The 22,893-nt window shown below is 35.7% G+C and overlaps 1 pseudogene; it reads right to left on the bottom strand.

Moving 5' to 3' along the window:
• The window catches only part of LOC131875146 (uncharacterized), a 68,149-nt pseudogene extending 45,602 nt beyond the window's left edge, over positions 1 to 22,547 (bottom strand).
• Positions 22,548 to 22,893: the final 346 nt, after the last annotated feature.

Below are 22,893 nucleotides of genomic sequence, written 5' to 3'. Positions count from 1 at the left end.
ACTCTCTATCCATGTACCTGCCCTCATCCCTGTACTTGACCTAGTACCTGTGCCTGTGCTGGTGCATCCTCCTCAATCTCCTCTATAAGAGGTGCATGCTCTCCCAGATCTATAAACCGAGGAAGAGGATGTCTCTGAAACCAATCTCTATACTGGGGTAATACCCCCACGTCTGGCACATCCTCTAAATAATCCCATCTCTATGGCTATACACCCATTAACTCCTACATGCTCAATGTATATGACAGTCTTGGTGCCCATCCTCGTCTCTCCTCCTCCATGTATCTAGCAAAAGTTGTGAACTCCTGGGATATACTATGTGGTCTCCCATACTATCTCATCACCCTAGATACTACAAATCGCTCAATAATAGACGCTAATCTGCCAATGAGAGATTGAGTCATAAATATATGCTTCCTCTGTGCTCTCCAATCATCCCATAGCTCTAGACCCTTATACGGTCTCCATATTACAACAATCAAATCATCCAACTGCCTCCAATAGTCAGTCTTTCCTAGGTGGGACTGTGTAACATAATCTGAGTAACAACATACAATAGGCTGGTGCGCCTCCCACGAATCATCTACAATAGGTCTGCATACTGGGATATGCTCCCACGCCCATATCTACAAAACTAAGACACTTGCAACCGTGCTCTTCCCCTCCCAATAGACAATCTTATGCATCTCATGGTACATATGAGCAAGTAAGCATGATCCCCACCCTAATGTCACTAGATGAGTCAACAACCTCTTAGGCATTCTGCCCCAATCACATAGAAATCCATGTTGTCCTCTATCAGGCATCACAAAACAACCAATCATACCAGCCAACACACAAGCCAGAGGGTACTGTGCACCATATCTACTCATCAAATCATCCCAAGTGATAGAGCGATCAAGGATAGTCTCGTCATGGAATATTTGTCTTAGAGCCAAAATACCCGGTCATGGAGTAGAATCATAATCCACCTTATATCCAGCAAACAAAATCCTCAAAATCCTATATATATCCTCTGGCGTGATGGTCATCTCTCCAACCGGTAAATGAAAGGTGTTATGCTCAGAATGAAAATACTCAACTAAAGTGGTCAACTTACCATGATTCACATGAATATCAAGTATCTGCAACAAGTATCTGAATCCGCACAACCCAATATGACCTCTTTGTGCGTCTGATAAATCACGCACTAGCCTCATTGTCGGCGGGTATGTACACTGAAATTGAATATCTAGCAACTGAATCTACAAAATTGAACATACAAATCGCGAGTACGTGATCAAATTTGTGCGAAGAATGTGATAAACATGCTAAAGAATCCAAATATGCAACATTCAAAATCAAAAATTGCTATTTGAACCTTAAAAACTAGTTGTTTTTCATACGAGTTTCCACAGACAAGCAACAACTCGTATGAGCAAACACGACGAGCCGAACGAGTGAACAAACCCAAACGAAAATTTATAACATGTCACATGACTAAATGGTCACTTAAACACATTCTCGTACGAAAGAAGGGTGACTACCAAATGACAAACCCAATATGCCCATACAATGAAATACAAAGCGACAAAAACTCATACGACAAATAGTAATAAACCACACGATAAAATGACATAAACGACTTCAAATGAAATTAAAAATGCAAAAATTCAACAAAAATTCATAAAATGAGAAATGCAAAGGCTAAAGATCGATCACTTACTATTGGGGCATAGTTTTGTAGTCGATTATGACGTCTCTGGCGCTCGAATCGATGCTCTTGAATCGGAATTGTCATTTTTCTTCGCATGAGGTTTTTCAAATTTTCACTTTGAGAGGTAAAAATGAATTGACAATGACACATTGAACCCCTTATATAGCCCAAACCCTAATTTTCAAACTTGCTCCGATGGACATAAAATTTGTACCCTTGACTAAATCGACTGTCCTGAGTCCATTTTTAGGATCGAAATCAAAATCTGACATCAATTATCCAGTCAAAATTTCACAACATTGACCACTAAGCACTTTCATCCTCAAATCAATTTTTGAATCATTTTGCGCTTAATTCAACTCTAATTTCAAATCAATTCTGATTTTAAATATTCAAGATCAATCTTCGTGCTCAAATTATCATCACTACATCTATTTTATCTTTTCAAAATTGCCTACAATCGTTGTACCCTCGCTATCTTTCGATTTCCCCCTTAGGGGGCATACTCATGACATCTTTTCAGTGATTATCATTATTCAAAGTCGAGAATTTTTTTCAAATCTTCATCTAAAGTCAAGCAAAAATGTTTTCTATCAAATTAAATCAACTAAACCTTGTTACTATAATACCCTAAAAATGGTCACCTAAACCATGGGCCCCTAATCTCGACAACATCACCAAGGTCCTAACCAAAGGCAATTAAATCAACCTTGAGCACTTAATTAATTAATTCTCAATCATTAATGTTACATGGAAAGTTAATCACTCTATATTAATTAAATATTTATTTAATTAATTAAATCATTTCAAGTAAATCATTTTGATCGTTTATCCTATTTATTTAATTAAATATCCTAGCATATTTAATTAATAAATAAATTTGCCATTTAATCATAAAAAAAGGAATTAATTTACAAAAAGAGATTTATCACAAAAGAGGAATTAATCTACAAAAGAAAGAGTTAAATTGAAAACAAAAGAAAATAATTAAATCGAGAGAAGAAATCAAACTTAAGATATTTCTTTTTTTTAAATTGAGATGACCTGAAAATCAGAAAAACAATTAAATTGAATTAATCATTTTCTCTAAAATTAAAACTCAAAGCTTTTGAGGAAAGAGGTCTAGTTGCATTGAAAAGGCCCTTTTCTAAATAAAAATCTTGAGAAAATTAAAGGAAAGTGCATGGAATCACCTATTTTTATCTCAAGTGCATGGAATCAACTAAATTTTATCTCCAATGAAAACTCGGACTTATAATTTGAATGCATTCAATCAAGCTATAATTGGAATCTATCTCAAGATTAACTTAATTTGATCTCTCAATTATTTCAATTATCCTGAATTGTGCTTTTTCTTGAGGAATCTTAACTGCTCATTGCTAATCAATCTTGACCGTTGGTCTCTCTTTTGAATCTCTATAAATTTAGCCTTCATCTCTCATTCAAAACATCCTGGAGATTTATTGTTATTATGCAGTTTTTGCTCTGGAGTCATTGAAGATATTGTGCTTTGAGATTATTGCATCTTAGTTTAGCTTTTTGCATACTTAGTTTAATCATTATTGCTTGAATTCATATAGCTTAATATTCATTTATCTAGCTTAATTTTGCATATCTAGCTTAATCTTGCATACATTTAGCTTATTCTTGTGTTCATATAGATTAAATCCTTCGTCTTGGTGTAGTCTAGTCATTGTTATTGCTTGTACAAATCTGAGAGCAAGTCTATACTCGCATCTTTTAGAAGGCAATAGGTCGGTTTATTATGGTTTTCATATTCATGATTATATCTGTCTAACCATGCATGCAATGACTTAATTGAAGTGTTGTGTCTTACAGCTTCCAGATACTTATCCACTTTTTACACACACATTTTTGGCACCCACCATGGGGCTCGAAGACTACATCTTTTGGCCTCGCAAATTAGCTTACTTTTTTTATTCAAAAAAAAAAAATGGTTTTTTTTTTTTTTTTCTGTACAGTTTCTACAAAAACCTGTACGAGTTTTCACAGAGGCCCGAATGACAAATTGCAGGTATTGTATGGTCCATTGTGAATTATCGTACGACACAGTGAGAATACTCGTACGGTATTTTAGATTTTTGTATTAAAAACAGACTGCATTCTTAGGGTTTTTCTTATTGAATTTTGATGATACTAATGCTAACCCTGGCCTGTTGTCTGAGAGATTTTGACAGCCTAATCAGTTTTTGCATATCGCTTGTTGAAGAACACACCTGTTGCACAAAAATAATATGACTACTGATTCATTGTTTTTGCAGGTTGCCTGGGGAGATTCAAGTGAACATCTTGTATTATTTAAATTCATTTTTATGCACTTAAATTGCTATCTAGTTAATGAACAAATCTGTCATTTATGTTTTAAGAAAAATCTAAGAGGTAGGAGAGTATGCTCTTGTCTGCACAGACAATCAAAAATCTAGACCCTTGAAGCTTTTTTTAAATTTGAGATTTGTGTACCTTTAGCGGGCCTGTCACTGTGGGAAAAAGTAATCACCCTGTGAGAACAACCCAAGTGAGTACAGTTGGACCTGAGCATTCCAACTCACTATAATAAATAGGCCTCAGGTGATTAAAGTCTTAGAGGATGGGATTATTTGAGTTTTCTCTTTGAGATCTCTCATATCGAACATTGTGTAGGGCCTCGTGGTCTCAATCACGTTTACATGACTACAACTTATTTCAGTACCTAGTCAGGCTATAGGCCTCAATTATGCTTGTGTGACTTCAAGGGGTAATTTTGAACGAAATTTATGACTAAGAACTATAAGATAGAGGCTACTCGATTCACCTCTGAAAGGGGGATAATCTTTGTGCAAGAGAGATAGTAACTCTCCCAAGATACTTTCCATTTCGTGCCCCCATTAGCATTTGGAGTCAGTTAATACGGCATTGAGAATCTATTGCGTGAGACTCAATGACTATATTCTGATTAGCTATTGGGTGTGTACCTGAGTCTACAAACAAAGGTTTTCTTCTCCAAGCCAACTTTCGTAGGGTTAGCATGTTGTGTTGAAGTCATTATACATCTTGCATATTTTCTGTGTTTTCATCCTTGAAACTAAAACTGAAATATTGAAACTGGAGAAAACAAATCAACAACGTCAACAACTCAGTGATCAAAACTTTGTCCGTGTCAAATACTAGTTTCTGTCAGACGTCAAAACTCAGTCCTAGCAAAAAACTGGTCTCTGTCAATCGTCAAAACTCTGTCTGTGCCAGAATCTCATCTCTATCTAATATATTGTCGTACGATTCTACTGAATTATCATCTGGCTATATACCTATTGTCATATGAGTCTTAATTGGTCATGTCAGTTTATCGTCTGGCCCTGTCAGAATTGTCATTCGAGTATACAAAATTGTCATTTTGTTACTGGAAAATTATCATTTGGCCTTTAATATATTGGCGTACGAATAATTATCATACTCATCAAATTGTCATCTAGAGGTCATTAAATCGTCGTACGAGTTTAGGCAGCAACTCATACGAGAAACTGTATTTATCGTCTGGGAACTGTTAAATTATCATTTGGGTCTGAAAACTCTATCATACGGATTCCCGATTTTGTCAGTATAGAAACTTGTATGTCTACACACTTTTCCAGAATCGTCATACTTATCTAAACAGTCCAATTGCCTAATCATGTTAGAATCAATGATAGTCCCAAAGACACTGAGAGGGGGGGTGAATCAGTGTCTAACCGGTTCACAGAATATTTAAACTTATTAAGAACTTTGTATCCCAAAACAGTATACCGATAAATAAGAATTAATGCAACAAATAAGAATAACAGAAACAACATAGAGAACACGCCATAACACAAGATATTCAACAAGGAAACCCGGTATGGGAAAAACCTCAGTGGGATTTGTGACGCACAATATTCACTCATTGGCCAATGAATAAATATTACTTACAATGAGGGGCCTACACATGCAGGAAGGCTAGTAGCCTAGAGCTCACTGCTCAACTACAAAATAGAAGTCTCACTGACTTACAAAATGGATTATCAAAATCCAATACAATGTATGCTTCAAATCAGCATCAGCTATGCCAAGTTCAGTACCGGTTTAAGCTCGGTCTATAACCAAAACCTTCGCTGTCAACTATATCACCTTATACAAAATATCATCTATCCTCTCTCTCTCTCTCTCATATCAAAATGACCTATAAGATCTCATACATATACGAGTCTTTTATAATATGCCATGTCGACTTTTACAAGAGATAATTACATTACAAAACAATAAATAAAAGTTTATTCCATGTCGGCTTGAGTGTCGGTATGCATTGTTGCCGTTGCCGGTGAAGTGTCTACCAGTGTATGCAGAAGTCTATTGTCAGTGTCGGTAACTATCGGTGGGTTGCCAGATGATTGCCAGTTGGTTTCCATCAATGACAACATCAACTATTCTCATAAGAGTGTAGAATGCCAACAAATCAGTCTACAACGAACAATTTGGTCATCATAATTCTGAGCATAAACAATCTTGATAGTGTACCCCTGTCATTGTGCTGCACGATTTTGTCGATCATCTTTCAGCTAGTTCAATCAACTACTTATCAAACTTAAGTTACTTAGATTGCGTCTTATACGGGATAGATCGTTCCTGAAACCAGACTGAGTCTTAGTCACTTCTCTCAAATCAAACTAAGTTACTTAGATCACGTCTTAAACAGGATAGATCATTCCTGAAATCAAACTAAATCTTAGTTACTTCTCACAATCACTACATTAAATGAACAACTAGCTTTAATTTGATCTTGACTTCTGCATCACATCTAGCTCTCGGTCACATCAGTTATAAATGCCTATTCAAACCAGAAGTTCTCACAAGAAAGATACCAAAGGTAAATGATCATCCTTTTCATTACAAGATAATTCATTCTTCGTAGGAGACCTTGTCTTTAATAAGCCTTCATTGTCAAATTTACCAATATTTGATCAACCTTTATCTTCCATCATGTCTGAAGAAAGGCAAGAAAGACAAGCTACTAAACACGATACTTATGACAATATCAACACCCATGCTAATGACAGTGATTCCTCATCTAGTGAGTCTAAAGCTTGTGAACCTATAGAAGTTGTTATAAATAGTTGTCAAAAGGATAAAGATTTCCGAAAAATGATGAAGATTATCATGGCTAGAGAAAAAGAGGATTATTTTCTAGAACTAGCAAAACAAGGCGCTAAACTTCCTACTGATTATAACATTGAAACCCTTGTCACCAAAGAGGAAGAAACACCCTTAGCGTTGGTAAACAAACAATTACAAGCACTACATACTGAAATTATAGAAATGAAAAACAAGGATAAATCATCAAAGCAATATTCTTTAGACATAATCTGTCCATTCCCATTTGCCAAAAATATTTACATGACTCCATTTCCTTCAAGAGTGGAGATTCCTAAGTTTGACAAATATGATGGTAATGCAGATCCTCAAGACCATGTCAGAGAATTTTGTGCTTTATATATGGAGTTCTTGCACGAACAAACATATCTTATGCGCCTTTTCCTAAGGAGTTTAGGAGGACAAGCTATGGAATGGTTTTCGAGCCTACCTATAGGAATTAAATTTTTTGAGGAATTAGTCGAATTAATTCTCCAACAATACTCCTATAACATTCGTCATCCAGTCACTATGATCGAGCTTTGTAATACCAAACAGAAAATAGGAGAACCTTTTCTCACTTTTCTTCAACATTGGAGAAAGATGTTCTCTAGATATTCATGGCCTATTCCAGATTCTGAGAAGATGGACATTTTTGTCAATAACTTGATCCCTGAATTGAAATACAATATCCAAATGCAAGTATACCCTTCATTTAACAAAATGGTAGATACTGCCCTCAGAGTGGAAGATGTGCTTATAAAGAAAGGAGATATATCACCTTGGAAAGAAACACAACAAGGCTCTAGCTCCAAAGAAAAGAACAAATACTAGAAATATGACAAAGATAATAACAAAAACGTTGTTAATGATGGAGTGGTAGGCACAGTTAAAACAAAATCAAAACCCACAATATTTAATATGGCTAGCGGCATACAAGCACTCAAAGCAGCTGAAACTGCAGTGGAAAACCCTCTGAAGAAATCAAAAGAGTGGTTTGAGGAGAAACCTTGGCTTACAAAGCCTAAACATGATTTCACTCCTTTGGAAGAATCATATGAATCATCTCTTAAAACTTATTGTCAAATGATCTGATAACATTGCCGAACAACTCTAGACCATATGATCCAGAAGTTAAATCCAAATGGTGGAGGGAAAATGAATACTATGAATACCATCGAAACAAGGGTCATACAACAAACAACTGCATGAAACTCAAACATGAGATTCAATACCTCATCGATGCTAGCAAAATTGTTGTTTGAAATCACATGACTAATGTTGAGCACAAATATTTTAAAGATCCCTTACCTGCTTATGGACAAGGTGATTCCTCAAAATGCAAGGGAAGTGCCAAAGTCAATTACACCTACACTAACAATGACAATATGATCAACATGATTGCATCTTCCCAATCTAAGTATTGTAACGTGATCATAATCAAAGATAAACAAAATAAAACACAAACTGCAAATGATGTAACCCACGCTCAAAAAAAGGTTACTCTCAAAGGAGATAGTTCCTCAACTCTTGATCAAAAAACATCAAACCTACTGACTTCTTCAAACAGACAACCAGATATGATCACGGCTAAATCTAAGCAGCTGACTTCATCATCCTCTCCTGGTTATAGCATTGTCAAACAATTGAAATGAACTACTACTCAAATCTCCATTTTTGAACTACTTAAGATCTCTCTTGTTCATAAAGAGATCCTGGACAAAGCTTTGATAACTACTAATGTCCCGAAAGATTTAGATGTAGATCAGTTTCAATCTATGGTGGGTCACCTGACTTCGCCTCATTACATCACCTTCTCTAAAGAAGGTGACAATTCACTAAATCACCCACATAACCAGCCATTGCACATCAAAGCTATGATCCATAAACACCAAGTCGAACATGTTTTGATAGATGGAGGCGTTGGGTTGAATATTTGTACCTACAATCTACTAACATAGTTGGGATTTTCTAAAGATGTCATTGATCCAACAAAGAAAATAACAATCAAAGCTTATGATGAAGAAGAAAGAACCTCTAAAGGTCTAGTGCTATTTTCGATCAGGGTAGGACCTATGGAGAGAGATGTAATTTTTCATGTGCTTGACCTTCCTCTTTCATACATCATCTTGTTGGGCAGGCCATGGATTCACGAAATACAAGCAATATCGTCTACCTATCATCAGTGTTTGAAATTTCCTTATAATGGAGTTGAATTCAGTATTCCTGCTGATACAAGTTACACTTGTAGTGCATTAAAATAGTGTATTGATACCTTTGTTCCTTATAACAGAGCAGCCTCTACAGCTGAAAGTTCAGAAACTTTGATGAAAGACCTAGAAAATAAATTGAAAATCATAGACATTGGCATGGATAGATACAAGATAGAACCTGTATTTTCATTAATGTCTCTTCCTCCATCACCAAGATAGTCTGGAAAGCCATCATAGGCTGTGAAGCCACAAACTTCAACTCCAAATGTCATTTGATGGTATTTTTGTACAATCCTCTGCTTCACTTGTAGATAAAATAGAAGAGGATGTTGTTCTCAAATGACTTTTCAAAGAAGATAGTGAAAACAAAGAAGTACAACACTGTGAAATCTCCCCTGCACAATATGGTCCAGGCTATAAGATGAATCACCACATCGGATATTCAAGTGCATCAAGAAGGTATTGTTGAGCCTATTCAACTACAAACTAAGTCTAAAAATGATAAAGCTAGACTTGGATACCATTTGAAGGAGTCATCAGATCAGAAACATACTTCTCATCGTCAATCTAAGTAGAGGAAAAAGATACCACCTTCAACATCATAGGAAGTAAATACTCAGCAAACTCAGGAAGAGTATGAAAATGAACAAGAAGAATTGGCAAACAAGAGAGAAGAAGCATGTGGTAATCAAGTTTCAATTGTATCAGCAATAACACTACAAGGAGTAGAAATCCCATAAGATATGAGAGGAGAGATCGAAGGAATTAAAGAGTTGTTTGCACAACTGAACATTCTGGTCATGTACACAGGTAGAATCCAAATAGATAAGTCAGAAACTGGCTCGAATGAGTATGAATGGGGTCCAGATCCTCTCTAAGATACATCTACTAAAGAAACTCCTGAGGAACCTAGTGATATCATAGATGAAGCACAAGAGATAATACACTTGAAGCTACAAAAGCAAATAGAGGAAATCAGACTAAAAAGACAAGAAGACTATGAACAACAGCTAAAAGAAGAAAGAACATAAGAAAATTCTTCACCTGCTATATCTCCCTCTAACGAGATAGATCCAATCAGGTATGGAACTACAAAAGAAGAATTGGAGGCTACAAGAAAAGGGCCAGTCATTAGTCCAAAGGAAGTTGCATGGAAAAGACAACAAAGACTAACAAAAACATCAAGGTTATGTCAACAGGTATGTCAAATACAAGTGATCATTGAACCAAATCATGAAGGAACTTGCAACATCAAATATGTACATATTGATACTATACATACTTTCACTAAGCCACTTGAAGAAGAGTCAAAAATTTCATCTTATGACTTTGATCACTCTGACATAAGCTCTATTTATGACAATACATATTCGACACCCAACTATGACTACTCAGTCATGAATTTTGACATTCTGTTTGCTGACCCTGTTATTGTCAAACCACGATATGTAGTCTAGTCCGAAGTAAAAGATGGTGCTAGTGGTAAGTCTGTTGGGTTAGGTTCCCTAAATACTAACGTAAACTTCAATAATCATGTTCTAACTCTTCCTGGTCTCGAGACGCTTACGCAAGGTAGTCTTCTAGAACTCGACTTGTTAGTCCGAAGTTGTGATGATAATACTATGAATTCCCTTGAACCTGTTAAATCTATATCCCTGGTACATCCTGAGCTTATTGATTGTACTCTCCAAGATCAACCTTTGAATATACCTACCTTTTCCAATGACTATACATTAGCCTATTATCTTAATGCAGTTGAACCAATGGACTCTTCAGTGAATAAAGTGAGAATATGACAACAACAAATGTCAAGTATTTTAGTCGCAAAAATCAAAAAAAGAAAAATAAGAGTTCTGATGGTGAAAACCACACTGTGGTGGTATCAGAATAAAAAATAGTAAAAATAAAGGACGTACCTAACGGTGAAAACCTCTCTGAGGCGCCTGAAGGAGAGATACTTGACATTTTGCCTGATCACTTTTAAGAGCGATCATCAGTGCTAATTGAACCTACACGAACAGTAAACATTGGAACAGAAGAAGCTCAGCACACCATACATGTAGCTCAATCCTTGTCAGCCGAAGAACTAAAAGAATTTGTTGATTTCTTCACAGAAAAGAAGATCAATTTTGCATGGACATATGTTGATATGCCAGGTTTGGATCCTAACCTCATAATGCATCATCTTTCTATCACTCTTGGAGTTAAACCTGTTAAGCAAAAACTCCAAAAATGCATCCTCATGTTGCATTACTTGTTAAGGTTGAGCTAGAAAAATTGCTGAAAGTTGGATTCATCAGAGCAATTGATTATGCCGAATGGATATCTAATATTGTGCCTGTTTCTAAACCTGACAAGTCAATACGTGTTTGCACTGATTTCAGATATTTAAACAAAGCCTGTCTGAAAGATGATTTTCCACTACCCAACATAGACATGATCATGGACATGATTGTTGGCTATGAAATGTACTCTTTAATGGATGGATTTTCTAGGTACAATCAGATCAAGATTGCATCTGAGGATCAAGAGAAAACAACATTTTCTCTGTGCATGGGAAACGTTCTACTGGAATGTAATGCCCTTTGGTTTAAAGAATGCACACGCTACTTATCAAAGAGCTATAACAACAATTTTTCATGATATGATGCACAAAAACATGGAGGATTATGTTGATGACACTCTAGTTAAATCCATGAAAAGGGTAAGTGCACAAAGTTGTGTCCACTTAGTGTGGAAGTTTTACACTTAGACAAAAATGGCAACTCTCACAGAGCGCATGAGAAATGAAATGGGATCTTGTTTCATGTCGGGAACCCGAGATAAAATTTGAAACGAGATCTCGTTTAGCTTCGGGATCTTGAGCCTAGATCTAAGAAACGGGATCCCGTTTCCTTTTTTTTATTATTATTTTTTTAATTTTTTTTTTTTAAAATACACACTATATATACATGAAATATAAAATTTATATATAAGTCACATTTCTCTTTGTCTTTTTTTTCCCTTACTATCTCACTTTGTCCCCTCTCTCCCAAAATCTAAAACTATGTCTCTACATCTCTCTCGCATCCTTAACCCTTTACTCTTTATCTTTGCTCTCTCTATACACCTCTCCTTACCCCCTACCTACCTATATTTCTCTATATATACATATATAACTCTCTCTTAACGTACCATCTCTTTCTCCCAACCAACGTATCTTTCTCTACATATGTCATAATAGGTCCTACTAAGGGGTCTTATGTCATAATAGGTTTTGGTAAGAGGTATAATGTCTTGATAGGTCCTCTTAAGGACCTATTATGTCACAATGGGACCTATTATGTCACAATAGGACCTATTATGGCATAATAGGTCGCATTGTGACATTATAGGTCCTATTATGACATAATACCCCTTAACAAGTCCTAGTAAGGGGTATAAAGTTATAATAGGTCCTCTTAAGGGGTTTTATGACATAATATGACCTATGATGTCATAATAGGACCTATTACATCATCGTAATCTTATTATGTCACTATAGTCTTATTATGACATAATACCCTTTAACATGTCCTACTAAGGGGTATAATGTTATAGTAGGTCCTCTTAAGGGGTCTTATGACAATATAGGACCTATTATGTCATAATAGGTCCTATTATGTGATAATCGAACCTATTATGTGATAATCGAACCTATTATGTCATAATAGATCCTACTAAGGGGTCTTATGTCATAATAGGTCCTCTTAAGAGGTATTATGACATAACAGGACCTATTATGACATAATAGGACCTATTATGACATAATAGGACCTATTATGACATAATAGGTCGTATTATGTCACAATAGGACCTATTATGTCACAATGTGACTTATTATGACATAATATGTCATATTATGACATTATAGGTCGTATTATGACATTATAGGTCCTATTATGTTACAATAGGTTCTGTTATGACATAATACCCCTTAACTCTCTCTAAAAGTACTATCTCTCTCTCCCAACCAACTTATCTTTCTCTACATATGTCATAATAAGCCCTAATAAGGGGTCTTATGTCATAATAGGTTCTAGTAAGAGTTATAATATCATAATAGGTCCTCTCAAAGGGTCTTATGACATAATAGGTCGTATTATGACATAATAGATTGTATTATGTCATAATAGAACCTATTATGTCACAATGGGACCCATTAAGACATAATAGGTCATATTATGACATTATAGGTTCTATTATGTCACAATAGGTCTTGTTATGGCATAATACCCTTTAACAAGTCCTGGTAAGGGGTATAAAGTCATAATAGGTCCTCTTAAGGGGTTTTATGACATAATATGACATATGATGACATAATAGGACCTATTATGACATAATAGGACCTATTACATCATCATAGACCCTATTATGTCATTATTAGTCTTATTATGACATAATACCCTTCAACGGGTCATACTAAAGGGTATAATGTCATAATAGGTCCTCTTAAGGGGTCTTGTGACATAATAGGACCTATTATGACATGACAGGTTCTCTTAAGGGGTCTTATGACATTATATGACCTATTATGTCATAATATGTTCTACTAAGGCCCGACTTATGTCATAATAGGTCCTAGTAAGAGGTATAATGTCATAATAGGTCCTCTTAAGGGGTCTTATGACATAATAGGTCCTATTATGACATAATAGGACCTATTATGACACAATAGGTCCAATTATGACATAATAGGACCCATTATGACATAATAGGACCTATTATGACATAATAGGTCATATTATGTGATAATCGATCTTATTATGTCATAATAGGTCCTACTAAGGGGTCTTATGTTATAATAGGTCCTAGTAAGAGGTATAATGCAATAATAGGTCTTCTTGAGGGGTCTTATGACATAATAGGACCTATTATGACACAATAGGACCTATTATGACATAATAGGTCGTATTATGTCACAATAGGACCTATTATGACATAACATGACCTATTATGTCACAACAAGACCTATCATGTCACAACAGGACCTATTATGATATAATAGATCGTATTATGACATTATAGGTCCTATTATGTCACAATACGTCCTGTTATGACATAATACCCCTCAATTCTCTCTAAACGTACCATCTCTCTCTTCCAACCAACTTATCTTTCTCTACATGTGTGATAATAGGTCCTACTAAGGGGTCTTATGTCATAATAGATCCTCTTAAGGGGTCTTATGACATAATAGGTCGTATTATGACATTATAGGTCCTATTATGACATTATACCCCTTAACATGTCCTAGTAAGACGTATAAAGTCATAATAGGTCTTCTTAAGGGGTTTTATGACATAATATGACCTATGATGTCATAATAGGACCTACGATGACATAATAGGACCTATTACATCAACATAGATCCTATTATGTCATTATTGGTCTTTTTATGACATAATACCCTTTAACAGGTCCTACTAAGGGGCATAATGTTATAATAGGTCCTCTTAAGGGGTCTTATGACATAATAGGACCAATTATGACATGACAGGTTCTCTTAAGGGGTCTTATGACATTATAGGACCTATATGACATAATACGTCCTATTATGTGATAATCGATCCTATTATGTCATAATAGGTCCTACGCAAGGGTCTTATGTCATAATAGGTCCTAGTAAGAGGTATAGTGTCATAATAGGTCCTCTTAAGGGGTCTTATGACATAATAGGACCAATTATGACATGACAGGTTCTCTTAAGGGGTCTTATGACATTATAGGACCTATATGACATAATAGGTCCTATTATGTGATAATTGATCCTATTATGTCATAATAGGTCCTACGCAAGGGTCTTATGTCATAATAGGTCCTAGTAAGAGGTATAGTGTCATAATAGGTCCTCTTAAGGGGTCTTATGACATAATAGGACCTATTATGACACAAAATGACCTATTATGACACAAAAAGACCTATTATGTCACAATGAGACCTATTATGACATAATAGGTCATATTATGTCGCAATAGGTCCTATTGTGACATAATACCCCTTCAAATGTCCTAGTAAGGGGTATAAAGTCATAATAGGTCCTCTTAAGGGGTTTTATGACATAATATGACTTATGATGTCATAATAGGACCTACGATGACATAATAAGACCTATTACATCATCATAGATCCTATTCCTTTTATGACATATACCCTTTAACAGGTCCTACTAAGGGGCATAATGTTATAATGGGTCCTCTTAAGGGGTCTTATGACATAATAGGACCAATTATGACATGACGGGTTCTCTTAAGGGGTCTTATGACATTATAGGACATGTATGACATAATAAGTCCTATTATGTGATAATCGATTATATTATGTCATAATAGGTCCTACTATGGGGTCTTATGTCATAATGGGTCCTAGTAAGAGGTATAGTGTCATAATAGGTCCCCTTAAGGGGTCTTATGACATAATAGGACCTATTATGACTCAAAAGGACCTATTATGTCACAATGAGACCTATTATGACATAATAAGTCACATTATGACATTATAGGTCCTATTATGTCACAATGAGACCTATTATGACATAATAAGTCACATTATGACATTATAGGTCCTATTATGTCACAAAAGGTCCTTTAATGACATAATACCCCTTAACAAGTCCTACGAAGGGGTATAAAGTCATAATAGGTCCTCTTAAGGGCTTTTATGACATAATATGACCTATGATGTCATAATAGGATCTATGATGACATAATATGACCTATTATGTCATCATAGGTCCTATTATGTCACAATCAGTCCTATTATGACATAATATCTTTCAATAGATCCTACTAAGGGGTATAATGTCATAATACGCTCTCTTAAGGGGTCTTATGACATAATAGGACCTATTATGACATGACATGTCCTCTTAAGGGGTCTTATGACATTATAGGACCTATTATGACATAATAGGTCCTACTAAGGGGTCTTAAGTCACAATAGATCCTAGTAAGAGGTATAATGTCATAATAGGTTCTTTTGAGGGGTCGTATGACATAATAGGACCAATTATGACTTAATAGGTCGTATTATGTCACAATAGGACCTATTCTGACTTAATAGATCGTATTATGTCACAATAGGACCTATTATGACTTAATATGTCGTATTATGTCACAATAGGACCTATTATGACTTAATAGGTTGTATTATGTCACAATAGGACCTATTATGACACAATAGGACCTATAATGTCATAATGGGACCTATTATGACATAATAGGTTGTATTATGACATTATAGGTCCTATTACGTCACAATTATAAGATCTTTTAAAATCTAGAACCTGTATTATAACTCCTAGAGATCTGAAACCACTCTCAAACATCCTGCCAATATATACATGAAATATAACTTAAAGTATAAGAAAGGAAAAAGGCAAAGGGAAATGTGACTTAAACTTAAATGTTATATTTCATGTATATATAGTTTGTTTTTAAAAAAAAATTTAAAAAAAAAGAAAAAATAAATGTATATATAGTTTATTTAAAAAAAAAAAAAAAAAAAAAAAGGAAATGGGATCCCATTTTGTTTTTGAAACAGGATCCCATTTGCTAAATGTGTTTTTAATTATTTTAAAAAATGAAACGGGATCCCGTTTCGTAAACGAGATCTCGTTTCTAAAAATTTGAAACTTTGGTTCGGTTGTAGCTTCAATTTTGGCTTGGGAAATGGCTTGGAGAGACGACCCTTTGGCTTGGACCTGGTTTGACCTGCAACTTGAAGGTCAAATCAATCTTCATATAAAATAATGACTTCAAAAATATATTTGAACACCAAAATTTCAGAAACAATGAAAACCCATTATAGTTTAGACTGTCTAGATTCAAAATATGTAATTTTTAAAAAAATGGATCAATATTTTTATTTTAAAAATAATTACTAATGAAAGAGGTCCATAAATGCGAAATAACATGGTTTTTTAGTTTTTTGATAACTTTTTTGTCTCTAAGTTTTTTGAAGAAAAAATTATTCGGCATCAAACTACAGACAATTCTATAGAGTTTAAAAAAAATAAAAAAATGTTAAGTTTAGGTCAAATTATGCTTGCCATACACAAGAATTTTTCAAAACAATGATTATGCCCAATAAAAAATTAACAAAAAAAAAATATGCAGAAAAAAATTATTAAAAAATATTCTCATCAAAGGTGAGTAAGTTATAGATCTTTTCCCAAAAGGATTTATAAAAATAATTTCATTTAGGTCAAATTATGCTTGTCGTAAATGGCCATGGTATGGTCCTGAAAAGTGACTTTTAAACTATAGGTTTTAGTAATGCCTATTCAAACTTCATTTTTAAGATCTGGGTATTAAAAAAAATTACATAATTGGAAAGTAGACTTCGAGCACTACATTTTCTAGTACAATTTTTTTTTCAAGATTCATTCTTTAGGTGCCTCAAATCTTTAGGTCAAACAGGATTAAATTGAAAAAATGGGAAAAAACTTCCACTTTTTGGCCAAAAAGTGGACACAACTTCTTGCAGGTACCCAAAAGATCAACACATCTATCAAAACTAGGTCCAATATTAGACAGGATGGAAAAATTCAAACTCAGATTAAATCCCAAGAAATGTGCATTTGGGGTTACATCTGGTAAGCTCCTAGGATATATTGTTTCAACGAAAGGAATTGAAGTGGATCCATAAAATTTAAGGCTATCATGGAAATGCCACCTCCAAAGAATGTCAATCAATTGAGAATTTTACAAGGATGCCTCCAATCAATAAGATGCTTTATTTCTCAGTTAGCAGATAAGGCTCAACCATTCATAAAGGCATTACGAAAAGGAGTCAAATACAACTGGAATGAAGGTTGTGAACAACATCTAAAACAAAACAAGGAATATCTTTCTAATCCACCTATATTGATGCCACCAATTCAAGGCAAGCCCTTGATTCTCTACATATTAGCTACAAATACATCATGGGGGGCACTCTTGGCACAACAGGATGAGAATAAAAAGGAAAGAGCTATATATTATATCAGCAGGACCTTGGTGTCCTATGAGATGAACTATACTATCATAGAGAAATTTTGTTTGGCATTGGTCTTTTCATCACAAAAATTAAGAAACTACATGCTAGCACATTCTATTAAGCTAGTGGCTAAGATTGATCTGCTCAAATACCTTCTCAGCAAAGCAACACTTATAGGAAGATTGGCTAAATGGGTCATTGTTCTTACAGAATTTGATATTGAATATATAAAATGCAAAGTTATCAAGGGACAGGTCATTGCAGATCAACTTGTTGATGCTCCACTTGAAGACAATCAACCTTTGCACATAGAATTTCTGGATGAATCCGTCATGCACCTTGCTCGGCGATCATGGAAAATGTTCTTTGATGGGTCTTTCACTCAACATGGTTCTGGTGCTGGAATACTTTTTATCACTCCTCAAAAGATATTCAATCCCAAAGGCTTACAAAATTATCTTTCCATGCATAAACAATATTGCAGAATATGAAGCTTTGGTAAATGGTATCAAACTGGCTATCGAATGGAAGGTTGTTGAGTTATACATCTATGAAGACTCTCAGCTGATTATCAACCAAATCAATGATATATATCAAACTCGGGATGAGAAAATGATGCCTTATAAGAGAATGGTTGATGATCTCAAGAAATACTTTACATTTGTATCATTTCAACAGATTCCCAGATCAGCAAACAGAGCAGCTGATGCTATGGCTACCTTGGCGTCTATACCACAGCTACAAGAATTCGAGTTCCGCTTTGAATTCCTGGTGAAAGAGTTACATTATCCTGCTTATGATTCTCATGAGTCCCAGATGGTCTGTTATATTATTGGACATGATTCATCTCGCTATAGCCACATTTACTCTTACTTGCATGACCAAATTATTCCTATTAATCTTACCCATAATGAGAAAATAAACCTTATTCGAAATGCTTCATGGTATGTCATCATCGCTAACGATTTATATAGGTGAAGTTTGGATAGTACTTTGCTTAGGTGTCTAGAAACTGAAGAGTCCCAACGTGCATTATCCGAAGTCCATGAAGGTATTTGTGGTTCTCATTCAAACGATCTTACTTTAGCTCAAAAACTGCTAAGGGTTGGCTACTACTAGCCAAACATGGAGATAGATGCTATAAAAATTGCTAAAACTTGTGAGAAATGTCAGCTACATGGGAACCTCATACATGCTCCAGCAAGGGATCTCATACCTTTCATCACACATTGACCTTTTCAATAATGGGCATTTGACCTCATTGGCCAAATATATCCTGCATCATCTAATTTAAACAAGTTTATTATAACTGCCATTGAGTACTTCACTAAGTGGGTTGAAGCGGTTCCGCTAATCAAAGCAACCGGTAAACAAGTAGCTCTATTCATCCTTAACTATATCATTTGCAGATATGGGATACCTTCTTCGATTGTGACTAACAATGGAGGGCAGTTCAAAAACAAAGATCTAGATGAGCTCTATGAAAAGTTCAAAATCAAATAGCACTGGTCATCCATATACTACCCTCAAGGTAATGGACAAGCTGAAGCATCTAACAAAAAATTGCTAACTATCTTACACAAAACAGTAAATAAATCTGGAAAGGATTAGCATCTGCAGCTCAATCCCGCACTATGGACTTATAGAACAAGTGTCAGAACACCTATTGGGGCTACACCTTTTTCTTTGGTGTATGGGTCTGAAGCAGTCTTGCCTGTTGAGGTGGAAATATCTTCTTTAAGAGTTTCTTTTCAAGGTCTTGTTACTGAAGAAGACTACAAAATATCTAGACTGCAAGAACTTGAGTTGTTGGATGAACGACGACAAATGGCGTTTGATCATTTGAGAGCCTACCAAAAGAGAATGTCTAGATGTTATAACAATAAAGCTCGACAAAGAGAATTTCAGGCTTGTGACCTTGTTTTGAGAGAAAATCCTAAAAATCAATAGTTTCGAGACAACAAAGGGAAGCTTGAACCCAACTAGTTGGGTCCCTACATCATTACTACAGTCTTTGGCTCTAATGCCTATCAACTCTCAACACCAAAAGGAGAACAACTTCGCGAACCGATCAAAACCATCCACTTGAAGAAATTCTTCACTTAGTATTCTCTACTTGAGCAAACTATATAGCTAAAAAATCACAAAGTTCAAAAAAATAAAAAAAATAAAAAATAAAAAAAATAAAAAATCAAATGCCTTGGTGAAAACCTGGTAAATAGGCACCTTGGTAAAAAAAGAGAAAGGATCTTTGCCAAGCAGGTGAAAACCTGGTAAACAGGCACCTCTTGTACTCAAGCGCTCCATCTATCAACGCAAACTTGGCATTTCCCGTTTTTCATTCCCGCTTTCCTGCATCTTTTTCTTCACTTGTACATATCTTTTAGTCACTTTTGTGACATCCTGGTTCTTTTGGAACCCTCATGGCTTGAAACCGATCAATGTCCTAGTCTTAGGGTAATCGACTGATCAATTTATATGTCCTAAGCAATATCAACCAAGTCATCTTTGTGTCAGTAGTATCAGGTCATCCAATCTGAGTCAATCACCTGTCTCCAAACTACTGAAGAGTTTTATCACTGAGTAAACAGGCAAAACAAGACTACTGAAAACAATCTTTAAACTATTTGATATATGATTGAAATTTTATTTGCATGTTATCTTTTTAAATTGGTTTTTGATTATTATTCCCTTTGAGTAACTCGAGGAAGTCTATCTTGACTGAAAGGAGCAAGGATTGGGGGCATAATACTTTTCTTTGTTTTCTGCTTGTAGGAATGAATCCGATGATCTAGAAACATCTAATCAACTGGGTGTTTGTGATAAGTGCCTTCACATCAAAGTGAAATCGCCACACATACCTCGCCTCGCCTTATTTGTATGCTACGAGGAGGTTGGAGTCACTTCTTTGTCTATTTTGAGGGAATTTCTTTAATGTGCAATACAGATGCATGCGTAATTTGTCCAAGGATATGAATGAAAAAAGGGTCATTGCGGACAAGCTAATTAATATTGCATACGAAAAAGAAGGGACTCTGTTTTGCTTGTTGTATTTGTAAAACACTCAGTGATGAAAATTAAGCATACCAAATCTAGTGACTACGTTTAGGTTGCATTCATTCTAAATTTTATGGATTTTGAGTGATTTCGGCATGATAACAATGAGCTCTTTATCTATTGAATGAGAGTCTGAAGCAGTTGTGATTTCTCAACTAAGTGGTATCTTTTTTATCATCATTTCTCCGATCGAGTACTTGTGTATTGAGATGTTATCTGCATACATGAGCATCTTACATAGATCCATACATTTCATTATATACTTATTTACATTCATATTATTGCATGAAAAATAAACGTTTGCATTATTAGTTACTCATTTTCATCATTTATTTGCATATAGAAAAGATATATATAAAAAAAACATTAATATTCATCTGCATTACATACATCCATATTGAAAAGATATGCATACATATAGAATAAATGATATAGAAAGACATCTCATAATCAATCAACACAAATACAATGAAATCAAATCAAGAGCTTGTATATATCATCATAATCTCAGTGTCTCAGAGTACAAATGATATCAACTGTCATATACAAAATCTCATCAGAGCAAGAATCGTATGGGCTACAAAAATGAGATATATAACAAAATCTAGGAGATATAACAAGTCTAGCTCTTTGCCTCTCCCTGATCGCTAGGTGGAGGAGGTGCTGCCTACTGACTGACGTCATGTCTGGGTGCCATAGCTCCCTCAGATTGAACCATATACTGAGAATATAGAACAACCTGTTGCACTACTGGGACCGCTACACTATAAGCTACGATATAATAGGCTGATTGACTCGTCTGATGCAAAACCTCTCGCTGAAGAGCATCACACTCTGCTCTGACCTCTGCAAGATGTCGGTCTCACTCTGCAAGCTATGTCTGCGCCACTATCAACTGTGACTGCAAACCTGTCAACCTCGATCTCAAAGATCGTACTACATTTGGTACTCCCTGCTCTCTCCCAACATCTCCCTCTCCACCTCCCTGCTCATCTCTTTGCTACCTAACCTACCTAGGAGCCACTCTCTCCTCCTCATCTCCAACCTTTGCTGCCCTAGCACTACTAGCCTCAACCCCAACAGGTCCTAAGGATCCACCCTCCCCTCTCCGTCGCTGTCTAAGTCCCGTTGGTACCCTGCTGCTACTAGCACTAGGATCACCTCCTGCCCGCCTAGGTACATCTGCTCTATGTCCCTGTACCTGCCCTCATCCCTGTACCTGACCTGGTACCTGTGCCTGTGCTGGTGCATCATCCTCAACCTCCTCTATAAGAGGTGCATGCTCTCCCGAATCTGTAAATCGAGGAAAAGGATATCTCTGAAACCAATCTCTATACTAGGGCAATGCTCCTGTGTCTGCTACATCCTCTAAGTAATCCTATCTCTGCGGCTATAAACCCGCTAACTCCTGCATGCTCAGCGCATATGACAGTCTCAGTGCCCATCCTCGTCTCTCCTCCTCCCCATATCGAGCATAGGTTGTGAACTCCTGGGATATACTTTGCGGTCTCCCATATTGTCTCATCACCCTAGATACTACAAATTGCTCAATGATAGATACTAATCTACGAATGAGAGGTTGATTCATGAACATGTCCTTCGTCTGAGCTCTCCAATCGTACCATAGCTCTAGACCCCTATACGGTCTCCATACTACAACAATCAAGTCATCCAACTGCCTCCTCCAATAGTCAATCTTGCCCAGGTGGTGCTGAGTAACATAACCTGAATAACGACATACAATAGGCTAGTGCGCCTCCCGCGAATCATCTACAATAGGTCTGCATACTG

The sequence above is a fragment of the Cryptomeria japonica genome, chromosome 4 (genome assembly GCF_030272615.1).
Source record: "Cryptomeria japonica chromosome 4, Sugi_1.0, whole genome shotgun sequence".
Lineage (NCBI taxonomy): Eukaryota > Viridiplantae > Streptophyta > Pinopsida > Cupressales > Cupressaceae > Cryptomeria > Cryptomeria japonica.
This window is presented reverse-complemented; position numbering and strand designations above follow the sequence as displayed.